This window comes from Hordeum vulgare, chromosome 2H, assembly GCF_904849725.1.
Source record: "Hordeum vulgare subsp. vulgare chromosome 2H, MorexV3_pseudomolecules_assembly, whole genome shotgun sequence".
In the NCBI taxonomy this organism is placed as follows: domain Eukaryota; kingdom Viridiplantae; phylum Streptophyta; class Magnoliopsida; order Poales; family Poaceae; genus Hordeum; species Hordeum vulgare.
Window position 1 is genome coordinate 358348892 of NC_058519.1, and position 27001 is coordinate 358375892.

Genomic DNA, 27001 nt, shown 5'->3' on the forward strand with positions numbered 1-27001 from the left:
TCCACCCAGCAACGAAACAAATCAATGCCAATGAGCCCGTTATTGGTCAAGGACCGTAACTCGGAGAATATGGGGACGAATTCAGATTCTTCTTCTTCTTGTGTGAGCTTATCGGGCAGTTTGAAATCCATGTGCAGGCGATCCTCTCTGAAACCCGGAAGTGGGTTCTCGCCAGGTGGAGAGGTGTCGCGACAATAAAACCATGACTCGGCCCAGCCTTTGGGATGGCTGGGGAGGAGGACTGATGGAAATCCGCCCTCACGGCGTCTCTGGATGTTGACTCCAAGTTCATGATTGGGTCCATTGGTAAATTCCGTCTGGCGATTCAAATGAAAGAATTTCCAAAACAAAGGAACTGTGGGCTCTCTTGGCAGGTATACCTCACAAAACACTTGAAACTAGCAGAGACTGCTGATGGAGTTGGGTCCCAGGTCTTGAGGATGAACGTTAAGGAAATGCAGAACGTCTCGAAAAAACTTTGACCTAGGCTCCTTAAAACCTCGTTCAAGATAGTCGGTGAAAATGACTACTTCCCCGTCGGCAGGGTTGGGGATCAACTAGCCCGGGGCGGTTCGCCAACCAATGACTTCCTTACTGTCGAGGTGACCCGACTTAATGAATTTCTCGAGAATAGCATCATCATTCTTGGTTGGTAACCAATTGCATTTCGAAACAACAACCATGACTACAAAAAAAGGAGAGAGAGGAAACAAGGCGGTTCAGTGAGGACCATGAAGTACGGTAACTCGCCAGTTCGGATCTACGATGTGTCTGAGAAGGACTTTGTGACTCGCCAATAGGTGACAAAATATGGATGTGAAGGCATTCTAACTCGCTAGTTGGGCAATTTATGAAAACATCTTTAAGGTATTGTCACTCGCCCTTCAACTTGAAAAAAGGGGGCGTAGGTATGGTGATAAGTCTAAGTCGCTGTGCTGGAAGGAGCTGAGCGGCGACACTCAAAGCTGTTTTTCCTTAGGGATATTCCCGGAAGACGGACAAACATGTTTCTAAAAAGAAGCACTGAATTGCGGATCTACGGACGGACCAAATTAAAAGAATAATACTTGATAAAATGATGAATGCTATGAACGCAAAGAAGCGGCAATACTATTGTCTGGATCTACGGTGCAAGAACTTAAGGTGACGGAGAGATGCAATAAGTGACCATGACTTTCTACTACGAAAATCTACCGTAAGAATATGAAGCAGATCTGGAGCAAAAAGGGACGTTCGTTGCATTTCAAAGCTAACTTGCGGGGGCAGTGGCGTTCTCGGTCTAACCCTAATGGAGAAATGTGTTTACCTAAGGAAGAAGACGGCACCGGAGATGGACGCGGAGCACTTCACACCTTTTGTCGGCTCGAAGAGGCCCGGGAACCCACGATTGGCGGTGAAGCTACAGGGTCCGGTGAGGAAGCCGAGACGTTGGCGCGAGGAAGACGAAGGGCGCGAGGAAGATGAAGGTCGCGAGGAGGCCGAAGTGGGGGTAGGTGACGGTGCCCACTATTCCCCCTGCGGCTATTTAAAGAGCCAAAACAAAAATCGAGGCGGCCAGAGCGGGAATCGAGGCTGCCAGAGCGGGAATCGAGGCGGCCACAACGGGGATCGAGGCGACAAGTCGAGAATCTGCAGTGATGGCGACTGGGTTTTCGGGATAAGTAAATGTGGAGCAAAAGATCCGTTGGGTGGTTATGGCATTTAAAACCCTAGAATTAAGGGGATAGGGTGATGTCATCATAGATTACCTGGCGGGTCAAACAAATTCATAACGAATGGCGGCTTATCATTCGTTGAAAAGCAAGGATGGTATTTGTCGCCCCAAGTGGGTGAAGGCTTATTGACGTGAATGAATTCAAGACAATATGGGGCCTAATGTTGGGGATATTACCTGCGGTATAATCCACCCTTGGTGGGCTGGGTCATCAAAGGGGCGAATCAACATTGGAAGTGTGGCCCTTGGCCCAGGAGCCGGATGTCAGTTCAAAAAGCTATACAGAAGATAGACTGCCAAGGGAGTTCCCATTCTTGGAAGACACGACGACTTAAAGATAGGGAAAGCTATGATTTGTAGCATGGCCAGGACTCTTGTAAACCCTAGGGTCTCGAGCTGTATATAAACGAGAGTTCTTAGGGAAGATAGGGCAGGTTAGAAATCATCGAGAGCCAGGTCAGGCGAGTTACGCCCCCCTTGTAATCGAAACCATCATCAATCCACGCAAAGCAGGACGTAGGCTTTTACCTCCACACGAGGGGCCGAACATGGGTAAATCTGAGTCTCGCTTTCGCTCACCCCCTTTGAGTCACCACCAAGGTGTGATGGCTCCATCTTTAAGTCCTTTCACGAGGACATCTACCGTGACAAAACCACGACACCCTTCGCCACAAGTCGAGCTTTATAAACGGTCACATTACCGTCTGCGTGTGCCTTCTTCTTATAGATCCATCTGTTCTGAATAGCCTTGCGACCTTGAGGTAGTACTTCTAAAGTCTATAATTTGTTCTCGTACATGGATCCTATCTCGGACTTCATGGCCTCTAGTCATTTGTTGGAATCCGGGCCCACCATTGCTTCTTCATAATTCGTAGGTTCATTGTTGTCCAACAACATAATCGTTAAGACAGGATTACCGTACCACTCAGGAGCAGTACGTGATCTTGTTGACCTGCGAGGTCTGATAGTAACTTGATTTGAAGTTTCATGATCATCATCATCAACTTGCTCCTCAACCGGCGCCGCAATAACAGGGGTTTCCCCTTGCCCTGCGCCACCATCAAGAGGAATTAGAGGTTCGACAACCTCATCAAGTTCTATCTTCCTCCCACTCAATTCTTTCGAGAGAAACTCCTTCTCATGAAAAGCTCCGTTTTTAGCAACAAACACTTTGCCCTCGGATTTGAGATAGAAGGTATACCCAACTGTCTCTTTTGGGTAACCTATGAAGACGCACTTTTCCGCTTTAGGTTCCAGCTTTTCAGGCTGAAGCTTTTTGACATAAGCATCACATCCCCAAACTTTTAGAAACGACAACTTTGGTCTTTTGCCATACCACAGCTCGTATGGTGTCGTCTCAATGGATTTTGATGGTGCCCTATTTAAAGTGAATGCAGCTATCTCTAATGCATAACCCCAAAACGATAACGACAAATCGGTAAGAGACATCATAGATCGCACCATCTCTAACAAAGTACGATTATGATGTTCGGACACACCATTACGCTGTGGTGTTCCAGGCGGTGTCAACTATGAAACAATTCCACATTGTCTTAAGTGAGCACCAAACTCGAAACTCAGATATTCACCCCCATGATCAGACCATAGAAACTTGATCTTCTTGTTACGATGATTTTCGACTTCACTCTGAAATTGCTTGAACTTTTCAAAAAATTTAGACTTGTGCTTCATCAAGTAGACATAACCATATCTACTCAAATCGTTAGTGAAGGTGAGAAAATAATGATATTCGCAGTGCGCCTCCACACTCATCGGACCACATACATCGGTATGTATGATTTCCAACAAGTCACTTGCACGCTCCATTGTTCGAGAGAACGGAGTCTTAGTCATCTTGCCCATGAGGCATGGTTCGCATGTGTCAAGTGAATCAAAATCAAGTGACTCCAAAAGTCCATCAGTATGGAGTTTCTTCATGCGCTTTACACCAATATGACCTAAGCAGCAGTGCCATAAAAACATGGCACTATCATTGTTAACTCTAACTCTTTTGGTCTCAATGTTATGTATATGTGTATTATCGCTATCAAGATTCAATATGAACAATCCTCTCACATTGGGTGCATGATCATAAAAGATATTACTCACAGAAATAGAACTACCATTATTCTCTGACTTAAACGAGTAACCGTCTCGCAATAAACAAGACCCAGATATAATGTTCATGCTTAACGCAAGCACTAAATAACATTTATTTAAGTTCATAACTAATGCTGATGGTAACTAAAGTGCAACTGTGCTGACGGCGATTGCATCAACCTTGGAACCATTTCCCACGCGCATCGTCACTTCATCCTTCGGCAGCCTTCGCTTATTCCGCAGTTCCTGTTTCGAGTTGCAAATATGAGCAACAGAACCGGTATCGAATACCCAGGAACTACTATGAGAGATGGTTAAGTACACATCAATAACATGTATATCGAATATACCTGATTTTTCCTTGGCCGCTTTCTTATCAGCTAGATACTTGGGGCAGTTGCGCTTCAAGTGACCCATACCCTTGCAATAATAGCACTCCGTTTCAGGCTTAGGTCCAGCTTTGGGTTTCTTCGTCGCATTAGAAACAGGCTTGCCACTTTTCTTTGAATTACCCTTCTTTCCTTTGTCGTTTCTCTTGAAACTAGTGGTCTTATTCACCATCAATAGTTGTGCTCTTTACGGAGTTCTGACTCTGCGACTTTTAGCATCGCGAATAACTCGCCGGGTACCTTGTTCATCCCTTGCATGTTATAGTTCAACACAAAGCTCTTATAGCTTGGTGGCAGTGATTGAAGAATTCTGTGAGTGATAGCCTCTTGCGGGAGTTCAATCCCGAGCATAGCTAGACGGTTTGAGTACCTAGACATTTTGAGCACATGTTCACTGACAAACGAATTCTCCTCCATCTTGCAAGCATAGAATTTATCGGAGGTCTCATACCTCTCGATCCGGGCATTCTTCTGAAAGATAAACTTCAACTCCTGGAACATCTCATATGCTCCATGACGCTCAAAGCGACGTTGAAGTCCTGGCTCTAAGCCATACAAGACTGCACATTGAACTACTGAATAGTCCTCCGTGCATGCTAACCAAGCGTTCTTAGCATCTTGGTAAGCCGCGGCGGGTGGTTCATCTCCTAGCGCAGCATTAAGGACGTAATCCTTCTTCCTAGCTTGTAGGAGCAACTTAAGATTACGAGCCTAGTCTACAAAGTTGCTTCCATCATCTTTAAACTTAGCTTTCTCTAGGAATGTACTAAAATTTAGGACAACACAAATATTTTCAAAGTGGACTTAGACTATGCTCAAGATAATTAGAGTTTAACTAATCAAACTACTTGCTAAACTCCCACTCAAAAAGTACATCTCTCTAGTCATTTGTGTGGTACATGATCCAATTTCACTAGCTCAACTATACTAAAACATCGCCGAACCTTAAGTGTGCAGACCCTACGGGTTCGAGAACTATGTAGACATGCCTTGAGGTACTCCTCGGTCAATATCTAATAGCGGGACCTGGATGCCCATATTGGATCCTACATATTCTTCGAAGATCTTATCGGTTGAACCTCAGTGTCAAGGATTCATATAATCCCGTATGTCATTCACTTTGTCCTTCGGTATGTTACTTGTCCGAGATTCGATCGTCGGTATCCGCATACCTATTTCAATCTCGTTACCAGCAAGTCTCTTTACTCATTCTGTAATACAAGATCTCGTGACTTACACTTAGTCACATTGCTTGCAAGGCTTGTGTGTGATGCTGTATTACCGAGTGGGCCCCGAGATACCTCTCCGTCACACGGAGTGACAAATCCCAGTCTTGATCCATACTAACTCAACGGACACCTTCGGAGATACCTGTAGAGCACCTTTATAGTCACCCAGTAACGTTGTGATGTTTGATACACACAAGGCATTCCTTCGATGCCAATGAGTTATACGACCTCATGGTCATAGGAGCAAATAATTGACACGCAGAAAACTATAGCAATAAAACGACACGATCAATATGCTACGTTCATGGTTTGGGTCTAGTCCATCACATGATTCCCCCAATGATGTGACCCAGTTATCAAGCAACAACACTTTGCACATAGTCCGAAAAACATGACTATCCTTGATCAACTAGCTAGCCAACTAGAGGCTTGCTAGGGACATTGTTGTGTCTATGTATCCACACATGTATCTATGTTTTCATTCAATACAATTACAGCATGGATAATAAACGATTATCTTTAAACAGGAATATAATAATAACTATTTATCATTGCCTCTAGGGCATATTTCCGATAGACAGAAGGGGTTTTCCCACTATTTGGTGTCCTTAGTCACCTTGGCTCAAGGTGAAATTTTATATGCACACCAAATATGTCTTAGGGATACCACTGGAATTTTCTAGGAATTTATTGAGAATATTTCCTTTGGAAATATTTCAAAAGGTCAAAACAGACAGAAATGGTTTTCAGGTTTTTACTCAAATAATAATAATATAAATAGGGGTTGAAAATCTTATGTATGGAAAATATATGTCCTTATGATCATTTCCAAATTTTCTCAGATTTTTCTACGGCAGAAAAGTATTTTTCCATATAGGAATACCATTTCTGGCCTCAAAAATGGACATGAAATTAAATTAGAAAAATAAGTCATAAAATAATTATTATATGGTTTGGGTGCTCTAAAATGGTGCTAGAACTAGAGCACCAACTTTGGGTAAGAACACTCCTTGCCATCAAGGACTTGTAGTGCAACGCAAAGCAGGGTTTTGCTTTAACCAACAATAAGAAAAAGGTTTTGAACTTAATTAAGTCATGAGAAATGTGGTTTTTATTATCACAAGATCAAGAATACAAGCATACAATTGTAATTATGGCACTCACAACATTAGGTTTGAAAAGTTATAATAAACTCAGATTTTTGAATTACACAAAAAGTGGTAGTGAAAACAGGGTGTGAGAGACTTATCCCCCTTACAAGAATCTCGTCCATGAGATTCCTAAGCTAGGTGCTAAAAAGGTACGGAAACTCAGATCGGAGATAGTATTCATGCTCCTATGTTGCTTCTGCTTCGGTGTGGTTGCTCCACTGAACCTTGAAATACTTGATGGTGCGACTTCTGGTGCAACGCTTTGCTTCATCCAGGATGCGGATCGGCTTCTCGCGGTAAGTGAGATCTGGCTGAAGGTCCATGGCCTGATGGTCAATGTGCTTGTAAAGATCATGAAGGTTTGGCGCTTGAAGACACTTCCAAAGTTGTGACAAGTGGAAGAGTTGTGCACACCCGAAAGTTCCGGAGGTACCTCCAAGTGGTAAGCAACTTCTCCATGCCTTGTCGTGATCTTAAAAGGTCCAATGAACCTTGGAGCAAGTTTCCCTTTAACGTGGAAAATCTTGGTTACCTTAAGAGGTGTGACACGAAGGTACACCTGGTCTCCTGGAACGAACTCCACTTCTCTGCGGTAAGAATCTGCATAGCTCTTCTGTCACGACTTGGCTGCCTTCAAGTTTTCTCGAACAAGATGCACCTTATCTTCTGCTTCTTGCAGAACTTCCGACCTGAAAATCAACCCTTCATCGGTTTCGGACCAGTTGAGCAGGGACACTTCCGTCCGTATAACACTTCAAATGGGGCCATCTAGAGAGTAGACTCGTAGCTGCTGTTGTATGGGAACTCAGCGAACGGCATACAATCTTCCCATTTGGCACCATGCGCCAAGACACAAGCACGGAGCATATCTTCGAGTATCTGATTTACTCGTTCCGTCTGTCCGCTCGTTTGCAGGTGGAAAGCGGTCCTGAAAGAGAGTTTGGTTCTGAGGGCTTCTTGGAACTTCTTCCAGAATCTTGAGGTGAACTGCGTGCCTCGATCAGACACAATCTCTTTGGGAACTCCGTGAAGGCTGACAATACGCTCAATATAGAGGCTAGCCAACTTGTCGCCCCCATAGGTGGTGCTGACCGGAATGAAGTGAGACACCTTGGTCAGATGGTCGATGATGACCCATATAGAGTCATGGCCTCCGTTAGACCTCGGTAAGCCAGTAATGAAGTCCATGCCTACTTTGTCCCACTTCCATTCCGGCACTTGGAGAGGTTGTAGCAGTCCAGCAGGTCGTTGATGCTCAACCTTGACTCACTGCCACACATCGCACTTGGCAACATATGAGGCTATTTGCCTCTTCATGACATGCCACCAGTATTTTTCTCGGAGATATTGATACATCTTGGTACCACCGGGGTGAATAGAGTAGGGTGTGTCATGTGCTTCCTGCAGGATCAAGTCCTTGAGTTCTGCCTTGTTAGGTATGCATAAACGTTTCCCAAACCACACTATTCCTTGCTCATCCACAAAGAATTCTGGGGCCTTGCCTTCTTGGATCTTCTTCTTGATGCCTTCAATGCTTTTGTGCCCCTTCTGGGCCTCCTTGATATCGTCAGCGAGCGTTGGTTTGACTTTGAGGTTTGCTAGGAATCCTGATTCCACTAGCTCCAACCCGAAGTTCTCCATTTCTTCATATAAGGCGGGTAGCCTTTCCTTGAGCATAACGTTCAAGGTGCTGGTCTTTCTGCTTAAGGCATCATCCACTAGATTGGCCTTACCGGGGTGATATTGAATGCTGAGATCGTAGTCTTTGATTAACTTCAACCATCTTCGTTGCCTCATATTCAATTCCCTTTGAGTGAAGATATACTTCAGACTTTTGTGGTCGGTGTATATTTCACATCGCTTCCCCAGAAGGTAATGTCGCCATGTCTTTAGAGCATGCACTACTGCTGCCAACTCGAGATCATGGGTGGCATAATTCTCCTCATGCACGCGCAGTTGCCGTGACAGATATGCCACGACCCTACCGAGCCCGGTTCTGGAGGCATCACAATATATCACAAAATTCTTGTTGATATCTAGTGTAGCCAATACCGGGATGGTAGTCAATCTCTTCTTCAACTCCTGGAAGCTCGCTTCACACTCCGCCGTCCAATCGAACTTCTTGCCTTTCTTGAAGAGCCAAGTCATGGGTCGAGCGATGCGGGAGAAACCTTCTACGAACTTAGTATCCCGCGAGCCCGAGGAAGCTCCAGACTTCCTTCACATCGATTGGCGACTCCCAGTTGGTTACCATAGTAATCTTGGAGGGATCGACTGCCAACCCACTTGTTGTCATGGTATGAGCCAAGAATCCAACTTCGTTCAGCCAGAATTGGCATTTGCTGAATTTGGCATAAAGTTGGTGCTCTCGAAGCTTCTCCAACACTAACCTCAAGTGTTGCTCATGCTCTTCTTCGGACTTGGAGAAGATTAATATGTAATCAATAAATACGACGACAAACTTATCCAGGTATTCCATGAAGACCTTGTTCATGAGTTACATGAACTAAGTTGGGGCATTGGTCAACCCGAAAGACATGACAATGCATTCGTATAGACCGCACCGAGTCACGAACGCAGTCTTGGGTATGTCTTCAGGTCGGATCTTCAGTTGGTAATATCGACATCGGAGATCGGTCTTGGAGAATACCTTGGCTCCATTTAACTAGTCAAATAAATCTTCAATCTTGGGGAGTGGGTACTTGTTCTTGATCGTGACTTCATTGAGAGAACGGTAATCGACGCAGAGTCTGATAGTTCCATCCTTCTTAGACACGAACAGAAGAGGTGATCCCCAAGGTGATGCACTCGGACGAATGAACCCTTTCCTGAGTTGCTCATACAGCTGATTCTTCAGCTCTGCTAGATCTTCGGATCCCATCCTATAAGGCTTCTTATAGATAGGCCTTGATCCAGGCATGAGATCAATGATGAACTCGATGTCTCGGCCGGGAGGCATCCCTGGTAGCTCATCAGGAAAGACATCCGGGTACTCATAGACTATCGGCACTCGGTCCAGCTCTTCTCCTGACAAGCTGTTAACCTGCGGTACACGAGTGGTTACTGGCTCACACACATACTTAACTTTGACCCCTTGGTCGCTTGTCAAGGGAATAACTCTGTTGGCACAGTCCAAGATGCTATGGTGTTTGGCCAACCAATCCATGCCGAGAATTACTTCTAGGCCTTGCGACTTAATGACGATGAGATCTACTGAGAAGCTTATCCCATTGATAACAATCCCGACTTTCCTAAACCCTAGGTTGGCCCTTAACACTGCTCCCGGGGTTTGTATTGCCATTTTCCAGTTAAGCAGGGCAGGCTGTAAACCACACTTTTCCGCAAATCTTTGCGTGACAAAAGAATGTGAAGCACCACAATCAAACAATATTGTTGCTGGGGTGGAATTGACGAGGAACGTACCCAGAATGCAGTCCGAGTCTTCGTATGCCTCTTCTATGGAGATATGATTGATCCGCCCCCTGCTGTGATACTGCTCGTTGCAGGGAGCTTGGTTCCTGCCTGGTGCTCCTTGGCCTTGGTTTGGCGCATTGGGGCGTGGTGCGTCAAGCTTCTTGTTGGGACACTGCCAGGAATAGTGCCCAGTCCGTCCACATCCAAAACAGGTAACTTGTGCTGTAAGGTTGGTCTTAACTCCACTGTTGTTCGGTGGGTTGAATGTTGGCTTGGTGTTGACTTGCTGCTGAGGCTGGTAGTTCTGGCAAAGTGTTGGAGACTTGTACTGTTGCTGCTAGTAACTGGGCCTTGCTGGAGCTGACTGCCATGGGTGTGGCTTCGGATTACTAGGTCCTCCACTACCCATCAACTTGCACTTACGGGTGTCGTCCATTGCACGACGCTTATCCTCCAACATAAGGGCCTTATTAACCAGATCGCTGAAGGTCCGGTATTCACAAACAACTAGTTGATACTGGAGTGACTGTTGCAGTCCTTCCATAAAGCGTTTCACTTTAGCGGCCTCAGTGTTGACATCCTCTGGTGCATATATTGACACGAGGTTGAACTTCTGCAAATATTCCTTGACGGATCCACTGCTTGCCTTAAATCTCGGAATTCATGCTTCTTAATGGTCGTCATCCCGGGAGGAATGTGAACAGCACGGAATCCTTCCTTGAACATTGCCTAGGTGATGACTTGTCCTGCTCGCATGATCTAAACTCCATCCCACCAAGCTCTGTCCGTGCCTCCGAGACAGTGAGAGGCATAGAGAACTTTCTCACGATCATCAGTGCATTTGACCTGCGCGAGGAGGTCTTCAATAGTACAGATCCAGTCCTCGGCATCCAATGGTTCAGTCGTCTCCGTGAATATAGGTGGCGTAGTCCGCATGAACTCAGAGAGAGTAGAGCGACCATTTCTATTCCCATTCTGCGGCGAGTTGTTCACCAAGACTTGAGCCAGCTGCTGAATAGAGGCATTATTGGCTTGACGTTCCTCGCGGAGAGCTTGAAGGAACTGAGCCATAGTCAAGCTTTCAGGAGGAGGCGGTGGCGGTGGAACATCGTCTTGATCCTGTTCGTGGTGATCTCCAGCTTGAGCGTCCCCTCTGGTTCCCTACTGCCGACCTGAAGAGGCAGAGTCGGGGTTGTCGAAGGTGCTCATGCAAGTTGCAATCACCATCCTGTTAGGGGAGTAGACAGGTCAATTTCCCGAACAGGTTGGAATCATAAGGAAGGATGCTCTAGTAAAGGGGTCTGGTGATGTGCTGGTGTGAGATTTTTAAGCCAAAGATTTTTGGAAAAGACTAATGCATTAGATTAAATCAAGTGATGTAGTCTCTTACAAGCTGCCTATGGCAGAATGCGACTTGCATCCAACATGCTCACAACATCATGGTTCGCATGAACCGATACATAAACGTACTACGCTTGTGAAATCTCCTAACGGCCTAAGTCGTAATCCTATGCGGCTAACTGCTAGGTTTCGTAGGCGGGTTCTGCAGGGTCGTCGTCTCTGTCTTCATCGGTAATTTCATCCTTCATAGGGGTGGGAGAAGGAAGCGGTCCATCACGGCATCTCTTGGTTGGCGAGGCAGCGAAGATTTTAGTGTACTCTTCCGTGGTCAGGCGGCGACTCTGAATAGGAGTGGCCTGCAACGGTGGTACTCCTCCTCGAAAAGCAACGGTTGATCGTCCTTTGGGTGCTCCTTCCTTCTTCACCTTGCGGGTCTTCATCTTCTCCATGCGGAGCAGATCCTTGACTTGGTGCAGTTCTTGGCGAATCTTTGTTGACTCCTTGATCAAAAGGTGCGTCAAAGTGTCGGAGGAGAGGCTGAAGTAGGTCTAAAACCATAGTGGCGTCCCGTCCTTAGAAGTAGGGTTGAGTTTCCAATTCCCGTCTATCCCATCCTTAATAAAAGGTAGGTGACGAGTAGCTGGCTCATTAGCCATCTCGGGAAGGATGTCGCGGAGATGCACGAGCGCCTCTCGTGTGGGTGTCTCCATTGTCAGCATTATATCCTCCATTTGTGGTCCTTCGGAGAACCAACTAGTTGGGGAGTCATTAGCCTTTACTATCACATCCACGTGATATTCCTTGGTGTCGGTGTTGACCCAGTGCTCGTGGTAGAGGAAGATGGGTGTGCGGCGTACTTGGCACTTCTCGAGGCTATCACCCAAAAGTAGTGGAAAGCCCGTCTCCAGAAGCATCTCAGGTACGGCGGCCATCTACAAGCAAGGCCGACACTTGGCCTAGGCAAGGATTGCGACTGCCTAGGGCCCAGCGAGGGAAGGGGCCCATATCTTGTGTATGTGTATACTCCTATGTATATATTACAGTTATTATCCAGTCATGGATTCTTTCTAGTATAAAAATGCACAATCTTTCTTTCTTCTTAGTATCCGTCTCCTTCCATCTCTTCATTGATTACCACAAGTCCCGAAGGAAGCCAGGCCCGAGCGATGGAAAATAAATGATATTTTTCACCACCTTAATCTTCTTCTTCATTCAGTTCGCACTAGGGCCCCTGAGGTGCTAGGACTGGCCCTGTCTACAAGATGTAGGAGAGAGGGTTAGAAAGTTTTTAGTGGGTGCAGAATCTCAGGTTAAGGTCTAGGTGCACTAATCGTGTCGGCTATCGTCCATGCTACCTAAGGCTTCCTATAGTCAGGATGGCTCTGATACCAGCTTTGTGGGGACCCCGACTTACTAGTCGAGATCGCCAATGAACATGCTCAGTGATCCCAGAGATCAATGCTCACCGAACACACAGATACTGAATAATAAGAGTCTTACATCCAAGTACCGAATTATTACATCGCGTGACCGAATGGTCAAGTTCACAAGGTAGGGCCTGTAAGGCCAAATCACACGGTTACAACTAGTAGCGTAAATCTTAGGGCTAAGTGGGTGCCCATGCCATCAGCCTACACCAACAGGCATTCTGACAGGGAAGCGTCCTAGTTCGCAGGGGCGTCTCCGAAGACATACTCTTCTCCAAACTCCGGTCCTTCCATGTCTGGTCAATAATATAACAAGTGGCAAGCCAATAAGTACTTTTGAATGTACTCGCAAAGATCCCATGATATGAACAATGCAAGTGAAGGATAACAATATTATGCATCTTTGGTGGATAACATCTAGGTTGTAAATAAACATGATCATGGGTATGCAACATAAGTTAAATGTTATTTGAAGAACATGTTATGGATACCAATATATCTATTGAGGGTTGAACACTCTGGGTTCACCCTATATATCAAGTCACCAAACTTGGTCATATCAACTCTTTCATGTTAACTTCATTTACCAGACACTCACACCCACTTGGCTTATGCGGAAACGACTGGACGTAGTTTAAGCAGGATTACCCAACTGTCCTTGACCATGGACACGGCTATATGAATAGTTTTACATTCTGTAGAGGTAGTACGCTGGACCCACAAGATCCGAGAAACTTCAATGTCATCCACGACTCGTGGTATATAACATACCCAAGGTAAGTACCCGATCAATGCCTTTCCCCTGACGATACTAGACAAAGAGGTCTACTCGATTGGTACCCAACCCACATGTTGTACGTCTTACGAGCACTGGCTCTGGACAGTATCAACCATGCGGGGACCAACGGTGTGCCTGGAACATGTAAAAACGATATAATCTCCCTACCTAGCACGGCCCCACCACGAGAGTGACCACACACATCACTCCCGCCACTAGTAATGTGGCTCTTTGCTAGCACCGACAAGAGTAATCAACACAGCCACGTCCCATAAAGGGGTAACGTGGTCATACATGTAAGTTGGGACGGTCGACACATCATAAATCTAATCCCATTTCTGAAACCATACACACACAAATACCCGGTGCACCACTTCACCAAAAGTGGCCACCTAACTCATCATCACCCTCGGGCATTAGTGGTACCCGACGAGGTTTTCATAAATCTTTGATTTATACCAACAACATGCTCATGCTACTATGCTTAGCTCTACTTGTCAACATGATATTAGTCTGACCCTCATAGGTGGTAGGATCATGCTCAAAATGCAAGTGCTTCGGTAACATCACTTCAATGATTTACTGGATACTTAAGATCACATGCAATGGAAATACTTGCTACACTAGCATGCAATATAACATATGCTCAGTCATGGTCAAAGGGCTTCTTGCCTTGGTCAGTTAGGTATCCGGGGTCTTCGAGGTCTTCCGCTCCGACTCCTTTGTCACACGGGTTTTCTATCATCGTATAAAGATAAAAATAATAAGTAGCTCACTCCAAAACAGATCACAAAGTCATTTTAAAAATGTTGGTTATTTCTGATAAATCCAGGTTGTTATTTTAAAAATATTTGCTTCTGGTTTTAATGATATAATATTTTTTAAATCAACTTAGCACAAGCAAAACTATTCCAATTTAATCCTTTTATTATTGTAAAACGGAACAGTTGCTGCAAAAATTCAACCAATGGTTCTATGAAATACTACACATTTTTAGATGAATAACAGTGGCAAAATTATACTTTTTCACTGGTTAAATCTTTTTATAAAAATCATTTAAACTCAGGTTTTAAATCAAAAAGAAAAAGGCTACAGACCCTGGCCTGGCTTGGCCTGGGACTGGGCCGGCCCAATGGCCAGCCAACCAGCCTGCCCAAGCGCGCGCGCCGTTAGGTTTGAACGTGACGCGCGGGCCCCTATGGTCAGTGGCTGCGGGCAGCGAGGGAGAGAGAGATGGATCACCGACAGGTGGGGGACACCTATGGGGGTCATCTCCTACCAATGGCCAGAGAGGAGGAGGAGCACACCGGTGTGGCTACCGACGTTCTCGGGCCCTAACGACGACGGAAATGGGTCTGGCTCATCGTCGCCTACCTGATGATGGTAGAGATGACGGCGGAGGGGCTCAGGTTCACCGGCGACGAGGTAGCCACGGCGGATGGGTTTCGGGCGAAGGTGGAGGTGGCAGCTAGGGCATGGATTTGCTCGGGGAAGAGAGGGGAAACCTTCCTGAGGTCATAGGGAGTGGTTTGGGGGGCAAAGGAACGCGGGAGCCGATGTGTAACCGGAGATCGACCGGAGCTCCGAGGCGGAGGGGCATCGGTCGATCTTGAGTATCGGGGCTCTGCTTGCTCAAAGAGGAGGGTTTTTGGTATTTCTACTTTGAACTATAGAGGGGCCAGTTAACTGGGGCTTGGCATTGCTGCTAGCCACCTAATCTAAGAGTTTGGGAGAAAGGGTTGGGGTTTAGCTAAGGTTAGGAGGGGTTTTACCCATCTGTCAGAAGGTGCTCGACAGTGGTTTGGCGTGGTTGCACCCCACGAGTGGCTCTGCAACTTAACAGGATTGAGTTTGGTGCTAAAACAAGGGGCTTCACCAAGTTTGAGCTCCAATGGACAAGTTTTGCTTTCTAAACTTGAAAACATCACCAAATGACCAGATTTGTTCCTTCCAAAGAGAGTGTGGGCAAATTAAGTCCCACAAATCCCGTTTTTTGGCATGGAGCCCTTATTTGAGGTATTAGGCGCTCCTGCAAAGTTTCAACTCCATTGGACAAACTTTTCTATGTAGAGTTGCTCTAACTTCATTCTGGACAAAAGGGGTTTTGCAACTATTTGGTGTCCTTAATCACCTTCGATCAAGGTGAAATTTTATATGGAAACCAAATATGGCTTAGGGATACCACTGGAATTTTCTAGGAATTTATTGAGAATATTTCCTTTGGAAATATTTCGAAAGGTCAAAACATACACAAACGGTTTTCAGGGTTTTACTCAAATAATAATAATATAAATTGGGGTTGAAAAACGGATGTATGGAAATATATGTCCTTTTGATCATCGCAAAATTTTCTCAGATTTTGCTAAGGGAGAAAAATATTTTTCCATATAGGAATACCATTTCTGGCCTTAGAAATGGACATGAAATTAAATTACCAAAAAAGTCATAAAATAATTATTATATGGTTGTGGTACTCTAAAATGGTGCTAGAACGAGATCACCAACTTTTGGTAAGAACACTCCTTGCCATCAAGGACTTGTAGTGCAACCCAAAGCAGGGTTTTGCTTTAACCAAAAGTAAGAAAAGGTTTTGAAATTAATTAAGTCATGAGAAATGTGGTTTTTAATATCACATGATCAAGCATACAAGCATACAATGACAATCATGGCACTCACAACATTAGTTTTGAAAAAGTTTTAATAAACTCAGATTTTTGAATTACACAAAAAGTGGTAGTGAAAACAGAGTGTGACATTTCAATACCAAGCCGCTCCAAACTAGACGTACGACTGTCACATTAGTTGGAACTTGGTTATCAACAACTGTCTTCATTGTGATACTGGTTCTATTTCTTCAACTCTTTCAATTCCTCAATATTGTATGTTGAAGACTTTCATTGTCACTGTTTGAAGAATTTGCGGAAGACTTTCTCTGAATTTCCTCAACCTCAAATTCTTCATACCAGTTAATCTTCACCTGCTTATTCTGTGCCTGCATATTGTGCAAACCGATTTTCATAATCTTCATCAAGTAAACTACTGTTTTAATCTTTGCACCTCTAATCGTGCACTGTTTCCGCTGCACGTTATTTATCAGTGAGGAATTTCCTCAGCGATGAAATTCTAAAAATCACCTATTCACCCCCTCTAGTCGATATAACGCACTTTCAGAAGCACACCACAGAAAGAAATGACTCTTTAAAACTTCCCGGTTGTCTCCCTGGGTGCGCTTCCTTTAAAGCCATTAAGCTAGGCATAAAGTGCTCAACTAATTGATACACCAGATCCCAAGGTATATCAAAGCCAATTTTAATTAACAATGATTTGTAATTTAGTAGTGAGCACAAAGTAACATATATCACACAACAACGAAGTCTAACTCTCTTCCTACCTATCGTCATGTCATAAAAGAACAATTCATGCACACAAAGTAAAGGCCACTGCATAGTATAATCAATTTTTTGCAATTTTATCGTTTTGGAAACATAGAGAGGCGGAGATGTAGTTCCTCTCTCATAATAATTGCAAGTTGGAGCAGCAAGCACATGCATATTATATCTATCAAAATCATCATGTGTAATAGGAAAAGGCAACCCATCTATATAATCCTTAAGAAGTGCAGACTTCTCCAATATAGTGTAGCTGGGAGAATTCAAAGAGATGATAGGACTATCATGTGTGGGTGCAATAGAAACAATTTCATTCTTAACATAAGGAACTATAGGAAGTTCATCTCCATAATCATCATTCATATTGGCATCATGGCCACAAGCATAGCAAGCATCAAGTTCATCAAAAAGGGATATTTCAAATGAATCTAAGGGATCATAACAATTATCATAGCATCCATCCTTCGGTAAGCATGAAGGGAAATTAAGCAAAGTATGAGTTGAAGAGTTACTCTCATTAGAAGGTGGGCACGAGTAGCTAATCCGCTCTTCCTCCTTTTGTTCTTCGCTCTCCTCCTCGTGTTTTTCATGCAATGAGCTCACAATGTCATCAATTTCTTCTTCCATAGATTACTGCAAAATATTAGTCTCCTCTTGGACAGCGGAGGAGTCCCCAATATATGGCTTAACATAAGCATTAGAAGCATATTTTTCATAGAAATATTTAAGTATGGCCAAACTTTCAGATTTGTAAAGAGTAGCATCAAACTTTTCAATCAAAGAAGCAATTTCATAGGCACCCTTAAAAGCAACAAATTCTTAAATTTACTCAATATCATAGTTATTATAAATACCCTTGGCATAAGAAGATACGATTCCATTATCCTTAAACTCACATTGATAGGGAAGGTGTTCTTTAGGGTCTGAAGAACAACAAGTAAACTCATAAATTTCTCAAAAATTCCAAGCATAGCATTGCAAAGTATTAATATGGTGCCATAACAATTTCCCTTTTTGAGATAAGTGGTGTCGCACATAATAAGCATGCTCATTTAATGATCAGCCCTCAATTAAGCTAGTTCGGGTTTTAGCACGAGCACAAATGGATCGAAGATGACCCAAGTAATATTCTTCGGTGGTACGGAACACTAGTGGTTCCTCAACTTTTCGAGCAATAAGTACACCAATTTTTTTTGGTATTTTGCGTTTCCTACCCATATCTAAAGATATAAAACAAGCTAAACAACAAATAAAATCTACTTAGTGATAAAGCAAACAAGCACACACGAGAATATTCACCCCGTGCTATTGCTCCCCGGCAACGTCGCCAGAAAAAGGTCTTGATAACCCACAAGTATAGGTGATCAATTGTAGCCTTTCTCGACAAGTAAGAGTGTCGAACCCAACGAGGATCTAAAGGTAGAACAAATATTCTCTCAAGTTGTATCGACCACCGATACAACTCTACGCACGCTTAACGTTCGCTTTACCTATAACAAGTATGAAACTAGAAGTACTTTGTAGGCGTGATAGGATAGGTTTGCAAGAAAATAAAGAAGACGTAAATAAAAACTAGGGACACCTAAGATAAAGAAACAACTAAGTTGTTCTTAGTAGAGATCTTTTTGTCACAAGAAGTTTATTTTCCCTAGGCAATTGATAACTAGACCGGTAATCATTATTGCAATTTTAGATGAGGGAGAGGCATAAGCTAACATACTTCCTCTACTTGGATCATATGCACTTATGATTGGAAGCATCCGCAACTACTAAGGATCATTAAGGTAAAACCCAACCAAAGAATTATAAGGTATCAAGTTCTCTTTACTCCCATATGCAACAACCCACCTACTCGGGTTTATGCTTTTGTCACTCAAGCAACCCACCATAGGCAAATCATGGACACATTGCAACACCCTATAGCGGGGATCCCTCACGCTTGCATGACACGGAGAGCACCATAGGACAACACTAATAATAAAACATGCAACTCAAACCAATCATGATCATCAATCAACCCATAGGACAAAACAGATCTACTCAAACATCATAGATAGCCATACATCATTGGGAAATAATATATAGCGTTGAGCACCATGTTTAAGTAGAGATTACAAAGGTGAGAAGAGGTGTTTAACCGCTGCATAGAGGGGGAGATAGTTGGTGATGACGGCGACGAAGTTGTTGGTGTAGATTGTCATCACGACGATGGCCCCGGTGGGGTTCGAGTGCCACCGGGGGAGAGCCCCTTCGAGATTGGATCTCTCTCTCTCTGTTTCTTTCTGTTTCTGTGTTTTTCTACCTTACAGATTCTAGTGTTTCACTGTTTCTTATATTCCTGGAGATCCGTAACTCCGATTGAGTAGAAATTTTTACATGATTTTTATCCGGATATTATCTTTGTTGCGGTGAAAGAAGGGCACCAACCGCTTTACGGGGTGGCCACAAGACAGACTGGTGCGCCCTACCCCCCAGGACGCGCCCCTCTGGCTTGTAGGCCCCTCGGGCACTGTCTTCTGTTGATTCCCCTTCCCAAAATTCACAGATATTCCAAATAAAATCTCCGTAAGTTTTTATCCCGTTTGGACCTCGTTTGATATGGACTTTCTGCTAGACAAAAAACATGCAACAAACAGGAACTAGCATTGGGTACTGGATCAATATGTTAGTCCCAAAAATAGTATAAAAAGTTACCAAAAATATATGAAAGTTGTAGAATATTGGCATGAAACAATCAAAAATTATAGATACAACTGAGACGTATCAATACCCTTAATGATATGACCATTGGATGGATAAGATTTGGGACTCGTGGCGCGTGGCACGGCAACAGTCGGAACTTTCAACTGTGAAAGTCCTCATGTCTCTCATGTTCCTCACTTTGAGGATCTGGTAGGTGTAGGTTTGAGTTGAGCATTATGAGGAAATTCTTTCCACAGTTTTACCTCCACCCCCTTTAATAGTATGGTGTTCCTATGACTCAAGAAGGAAGAAAATGAAACAGAAGGAGTAAATCTTCAAGCTTCAAAGTCTTCAGTGTATTTTATTCGAGACACACCGAATTCCTCATCTTCAATGTCTTCATGAGGGATATCAATTTCTTCGCAATTTCTTTGCGATCAAAGTCTTCAAGGAATGACCAAAGTCTTCACCCAAGACATACATTTTTAGGGGTCGATATTCATCGAATAACTCAAACTTCTCAGTGACTTATTGAGACTGTGTACACTCAGAAACGTATCTGTCTCTTAACCTATAAGTCTTCAATCCACCAAAATCACTAAGGGGATCTAAATGCACTTACACTAATATTGTAGATACATCCTCGATAGCGGTCGATGGTGGAGTAATAGTAATAGGTGCAGGCAGGAGTCGCCCGATTTGCTTATGGACGTGATGCCTATATGTGTGTGTGTGTGTGTGTGTGTGTGTGTGTGTGTATGTATATATATGTATGTATGTATGTATGTATGTATGTATATATATATATGTATATATATATGATCATTGTCGTCAATATCACATAACTGTGCGCTTTTCTATCAACTGCCCAACATAATTTGTTTACCCACTGTATGCCTACTACATTAGAGATGCCATTAGGGGAAACTACGGCCCATGGGCCTATTCACTTATAAGTTCACAAATGTTACAATTTTATTTCTTCCTTTATTTACTTTTAATTTCCTTTGCAATTATCAACTTTCATCTACACACGTTACTTTCTTGCAAATAACGAGTCCAAGGGGATTGGCAACCCTCTTGCCTGCGTTGGGTGCAAGTGTTTGCTTCTTTGTGTGGAGTCGCTGAAAAAGGTGCTTGGCTATTAATCCTGTTGGTTTGATAAACCTTGGTTACGTAATGAGGGGAATACTTACCTATATTGTAATGCATCACCCGTTCCTATTCACGGAAAAACCAACGCATATCAAAAGTATCAGGAAGGATTTAAGGCGACGTTGCTGGGGAGTATCACCAACCTAATATCAAGTAACTTCACACAAAGTATCATACACTTCTTCTTCTTTTTTCTGTTATATTTAGCTTGAATCATAAAAATGAAAAATACAAAAATATTTATGTTTTCTTGTCACTAGTTTACTTGTTTGCTCGATACCATGGCTAGTTCTTCTTTTGCTCCCTTTACTCCCAATAACGAGGTACTCAACTTTAAGCAAATGGGAGGAGAAAGTTTGAAAGATGCATGGTATAGGATTTGCAATGCTCAAAATAAATGAGTTCATAAGCAATCCCCTAATATCATGCTTGGTAATTTCTATGTTGGTATTACTATTTGGTATCGATTTGTACATGATACAACTACCGGTGGTAATTTCTTAATGAGTCACACTTCAGATGCTTTCAAAGCCATGGAAAACTTAATTGGGTATCCACCCATTATGATTAATGAAACTATCTTGACCTTGGAACATGTTATGCAAAGACTTGATGTTATTGAAAATGAAAGGGTTACAAATGAAAAAATTGAGGAGTTAGATAAAAAGCTTCAAAATAATATCACTGAATTTGGGTCGCGGGTAGAGATTACTTTGAAAGCTTTAAAAGAGAAAGATAAGAATACTGATGAAAGGGTAGAGCAAAGCTTGAATATAATTGATAAACTCGAGGAAGTTATTGATAAGGTATGTTCCGCTTTCACACCCTCAAAATCTAATGCTAGTACCTCTCACAATAAAAGTCCCAAATTCATATATGTTCCCAAGAGCATTAGTACCCCTCCTATCATAAAGAACAAAGATCCTAAAATGATTAGTGTCCATACAATTTTATACACTTGATACGGGACCCTATTCTTAAGTCTCCTATTATCCCTAAGAAGCATGGTTATGTTATTGAGGAGCTTGATAAGGTGGATGACAACAGTTGAATCATATGCATTATGCCTAGCTAGGGGCATAAAACAATAGCGCTAGTTGGGAGGCAACCAGTAGTTATCTTATTATTTTTGTTTTTACTTTATGTTTGTGTGTGATAAAATGAATGTTGCCTCTATAATGACTGGGTTTTTATGTTTAAAGTAGTGTTTGTGCCAAGTAAAGCCTTGGGGATGATTTGAATGATAGTACAATTGATGTGGTGCAACAATAGAAACTTTAGCATCCAGTGCAGAATTTCTCTGATTTTACTTGAATATATTATTGATCTAAATATTTTACACAATATTCTTATACAAATTCCTCAGGTTTTCCTAATTTTTAAGAAGTTTTGGAGTTACAAAAGTATGGTGCTTGACTATATTATTACAAACTATTTTGTTTTAGACAGATTCTATTTTTGCTTGCATAGTTTGCTAGTTTTGATGATGTCATGGATTGTATCGGGGGGAGGTATAAGTCATGGAGAAGTTAGAATATGTACCTTATTAAATAAAAAAACATGAATCAATTTATACCAGTACCTAAAGTATTTGATATGTTTATTATGCTAACGGATCTCACGAAGTTTTTGTTGAGTTTTGTGTGTTGAAGTTTTCAAGTTTTGGGTGTTATCATGATCGATGAAGGAATAAGGAGCAGCAAGAACCTAAGTTTGGGGATGCCCAAGGCACCCCCAAGGTAATATTCTAGGAAGACTCGAGTGTCTAATCTTGGGGATGCCCCAGAAGGCATCCCCTCTTTCATCTCAATCCATCAGTATGTCACTTGGAGCTATATTTTTATTCGTCACATGATATGAGTTTTGCTTGTAGCGTCCTTTGCTTTAGTTTGTTTTTGTTTTAGTTTTCCACAATAATTGTTCTCTGAATACACCCACTTGGGAGAGAGACGAGATCACCATTATTTATTAGAATACTCTATGTGCTTCACTTATATCTTTTGGCTTTAGCAATTGCTCTAGTGCCTCACTTATATCTTTTAGAGCACGGTGGCGTATAGATTTTAAAGTAAAAAAATGCGCTCTTGTTCTTCACTTTTTTTTTGATATATAATAAACACCAACCGTAATTTTCATGGGTTATAAGACTAGTCCAAAAATTATAGGTATTCAATGAGGGCATAATCAAAACCACGTGGAACACATAAAAGAGAAATCATGGTCAATGATATTAATGTGGTAAGGTGAAAAAGCATGAGTGCATGATCACTGGTTAATATAGGTATCGTGAATTAGAGGTTGTTAACTTGATGCTCATCCAAATATATTATGGCATGGTGATGATGTGTGAGCATCTTATTCCTTGTTGAAATCCTAGTGTTGTTTAAGTCGGGGGCGCGCGATGGTTAACTCTTACCAACCTCCTCCCTAGGGCTTGCGAGTAGTGCTTTGCTTAGAGAGAGATAATACTATCTTGCAATAAGTATGTGAGTTCTTTCTGACTAATCTGAATCTATGGATATACACACTCTCACCTCCACATATTTGCTAGCCTCTTCGCTACCATGCATTTCCCATCCTCACCTCGAGGATCGGTGCAACCTTCGTCGGTGCATCCAAAACCCATGACATGATATGCTTTGTTGCACATAAACCTCATTATATCTTCCTCAAAACAGCCACCATACCTACCTATCATGGCATTTTCATAGTCATTCCAATATATAATGCCATGAAACTTCCACTATCAGATCATATGACTTGTACTTCCATTGCCATATTGCTTTGCATGATCATATAAGCTGACATAGTATTTGTGGCAAAGCCACCATTCAGCATTTTTATACATGTTACCCTTGATCATTGCACATCCTGGTACACTGCCAGAGGCATTGAAATAGGGTCAAGTTTCACTTATACAAGGCGGGATTCACGGGTGGATACACAAGATGGACTAGACACGGTGAAGAGTTGATTATGGATGAAGGTAATAACCTGCATATGAGCGAGGTGCAAAACCCTGATTAGAGTCGCATGCGTGTTGAGTTTAACCTCGGGGCTCAGACTTCACGCTACAATTGGAATACTTGCATGCAGAACCCCCAAAGAAAAACCAAGAGTGTGCGGCAGACGACACCGACCTTGATGGTATGCCAGATTTTGCTGCTTTGATTACAGATTTCCAGGGCCAAAAAACATATTTAGGTGAGTACAAGGAGCTGCCAACCATTGATGTAGCATCCAAGAAAGATCTATATCCAGGTTGCAAAAAGAAATATTCCAGGTTGATTGTCACTCTGACGCTTCTCAGATTTAAAGCAAAAGGCGGTCTATAAAATAAGGACTTCACAGAGTTGTTGAGTCTTTTCAAAGACATTCTTCCAGAAGATAATGTGCTCCCCAAAAGCATGAACGAAGCAAAGAAAGTTGTTTGTCCATTGGAACTTGAGTCCAGAAGATACATGCTTGTGTGAATGATTGTATGTTGTACTGCCGTGATGACAAAGATTTGTGTTCATGTCGCATATGCAAGCATACATGATACAAGCGCAGGAGCGCAAAGGACAAGTACAAAACGAACAAAGAGATCAAGATAAGAATCCCATTCAAGGTTGTTTGGTACTTGCCTATAATTCAAAGGTTGAAGTGTTTGTTTGCAAACCCTAGAGAGGCAAAGAGGTTATGGTGGCATCATGATGAGCGAACTGCAGATAAATATATGAGGCACTCGAGAGATGGGGCTCAATGGGAACAAATTGAGGCCAAGTTTCCAAAGGATCCTAGAAATTTATGGCTAGGGGGTGTAATAACGGTTTTAATCCATTTGGCAATATGAGCACCCAACACAACACTTGGTTGGTGCTTCTATGCATATATAACCTTCCTCCTTGGTTGTTTATGAAGAAAAATTACATCATTATGTCAATGATTATCCAAGGCCCGAAGCAACCTAGAAATGATATCGACATTTACTTTCAGCTATTGGTAGAAGAACTGTTGACATTGTGGGAGCCTCGTGTAAAATGTTAGGATGCTTACGCAAAGGAGTTTTTATGGCTACATGTGTTGCTGGTGCACACCATTCAAGGTATGCCGGTGTGAGGCAATACTTCAGGGCAAAAAACAAAGGGACCCGTAGGATGTTTCACATGCATGGATAGGACAGCGAGTAGATTTCTTTCCAAGTAACGCAAAACCACGTATTTGCGTCATCATAGGTTCTTAAGGAGAAATCATCCTTACCGAATTATGAATGCTAAATTTGATGGTACAACAGAGAAAGCAATGGTACCAAGACCGTATGATGGGAAAGAAGTGCACAACATGACCAAAAATATTAAAATTGTGCTTCGCAAGGAATCCGGTTCGATGTAAAAAAACACCCAAGGACCAAGTGGTTAAGAAGAAATGTGTGTTCTCGGAACTACCTTACTCGGAGTCCCTAAGTGTATGTCACTGTATTGATGGCATGCATGTAGAATAGAACGTCTATGAAAACATCCTTGGTACTATGCTCAAGATTAAAGATAAAAGAAAGGATGGTGACAGTGCACGACTCAATATGATTGGTGATTAATTGGAACATATGAATGAAGTAGAAGATGATGACAAATTACTCCACCTTCAGGAGAGTTACAAGAACATTTCTTTTCCATAAGGTACTTAGTAGTAGCATGATTAGTGTGAATAGTAACTTTGGAATCAACAATATAAGGTCCAAATTTATCACATGCAATCACAACTGCTAAAATATCTTCCTCAGTAGTAGCATAATTTCTTTGCGCACTATCTAGAGTTCTACTAGCATAATGGATAACATTCAGTTTCTTGTCTACTCTTTGCCCTAGAACAACACCAACAACATAATCACTAGCATCGCACAGAATTTTAAATGGTAAATTCTAATCAAGTGGTTGAACAAGAGGTGCATAAATTAAGGCTTTCTTAAGTATTTCAAAGGCTTATACACAAACAACATAAAAAACAAATGGAGTGTATTTTTGAAGAAGATTAGTTAATGGCCTAGAAATGTTTGACAAATATTTAATGAAACACCTATAGAAACCAGCATGACCAAGAAAACTTCTTATACTTTTAACATCTTTAGGACATGTCATTTTCTCTATTGCATCAACTTTAGCTTTCTCTACCTCAATACCTCATTCAGAAATTTTATGCCCAAGTACTATGTTCAATTTTTTCCTTGTGCTGACATAGAGTGAGACTAATGCCTTTAAGATCATCAAGAGTATATCCAATAGAAGCACGGTGCTTCCTCTGAGTTTTAAGTGTCTCTTTTCTTCATGCTCTAAAAGGTTAGCACTAAAAATAATAGGATATATTTTCTTTTCATCAAGATAAGCATATTTCAGAGTATCAGGTAATTTCATTAGCTCAAATACAGGATCTCCCTTAGGTGGAGGAGGATCCCCTAAGCTATGAACATGCAAGTTGTGTTTAAGAATAGGTGTTTGTCTAAAAAAATCCCATCTATCTCATTTCTCCCATCCATATGAATATCATTCTCATGGTCTAGCAAATATTGTTCTAACAGATCAGTAGGAGGCTCAACAACAAAAGCAAGACCAATAATTTCATCTTTAATAGATTATTCTTTCTCATGTGGTTGTCTACCAAACTTAGATAAATGAAATACATGAGACACATCACCAAATCTTACTTAACCTTCTGTGTAACATAATTAATTTCAGCATTAACGGTATTCAAGAAAGATCTACCAAATATAATGGGACACAAATTATTTTGTTGTGAACCAAGTATTAAGAAAACAGTAGGGTACTTAATTTTTTCACACAAGACTTCAACATCTCTAACAATCCCGGGTGGTGAAACAGTGTCTCTATTTGCAAGTTTAATAGTGGCATCAATATCTTCGATCTTAGAGGGTGCTATGAAATCCATAATTTCGTGCTATAAGGTAAAACGCATAGCACTAATACTAGCACCCATGTCACACAGGCCATGATAGCAATGATCTCCAATTTTAACACAAAGAACAAGCATGCCAATGATACGTCTCCAATGTATCTATAATATTTGATTGTTCCATGCTATTATATAATCTGTTTTGGATGTTTTATATGCATTAATATGTTGTTTTATATTATTTTTGGCACTAACCTATTAATCTAGAGCCTAGTGCCAGTTTCTGTTTTTTCCACGTTCTTGAGTATTGCAGATAAGAAATAATAAACAGAATCCAAATGGAACA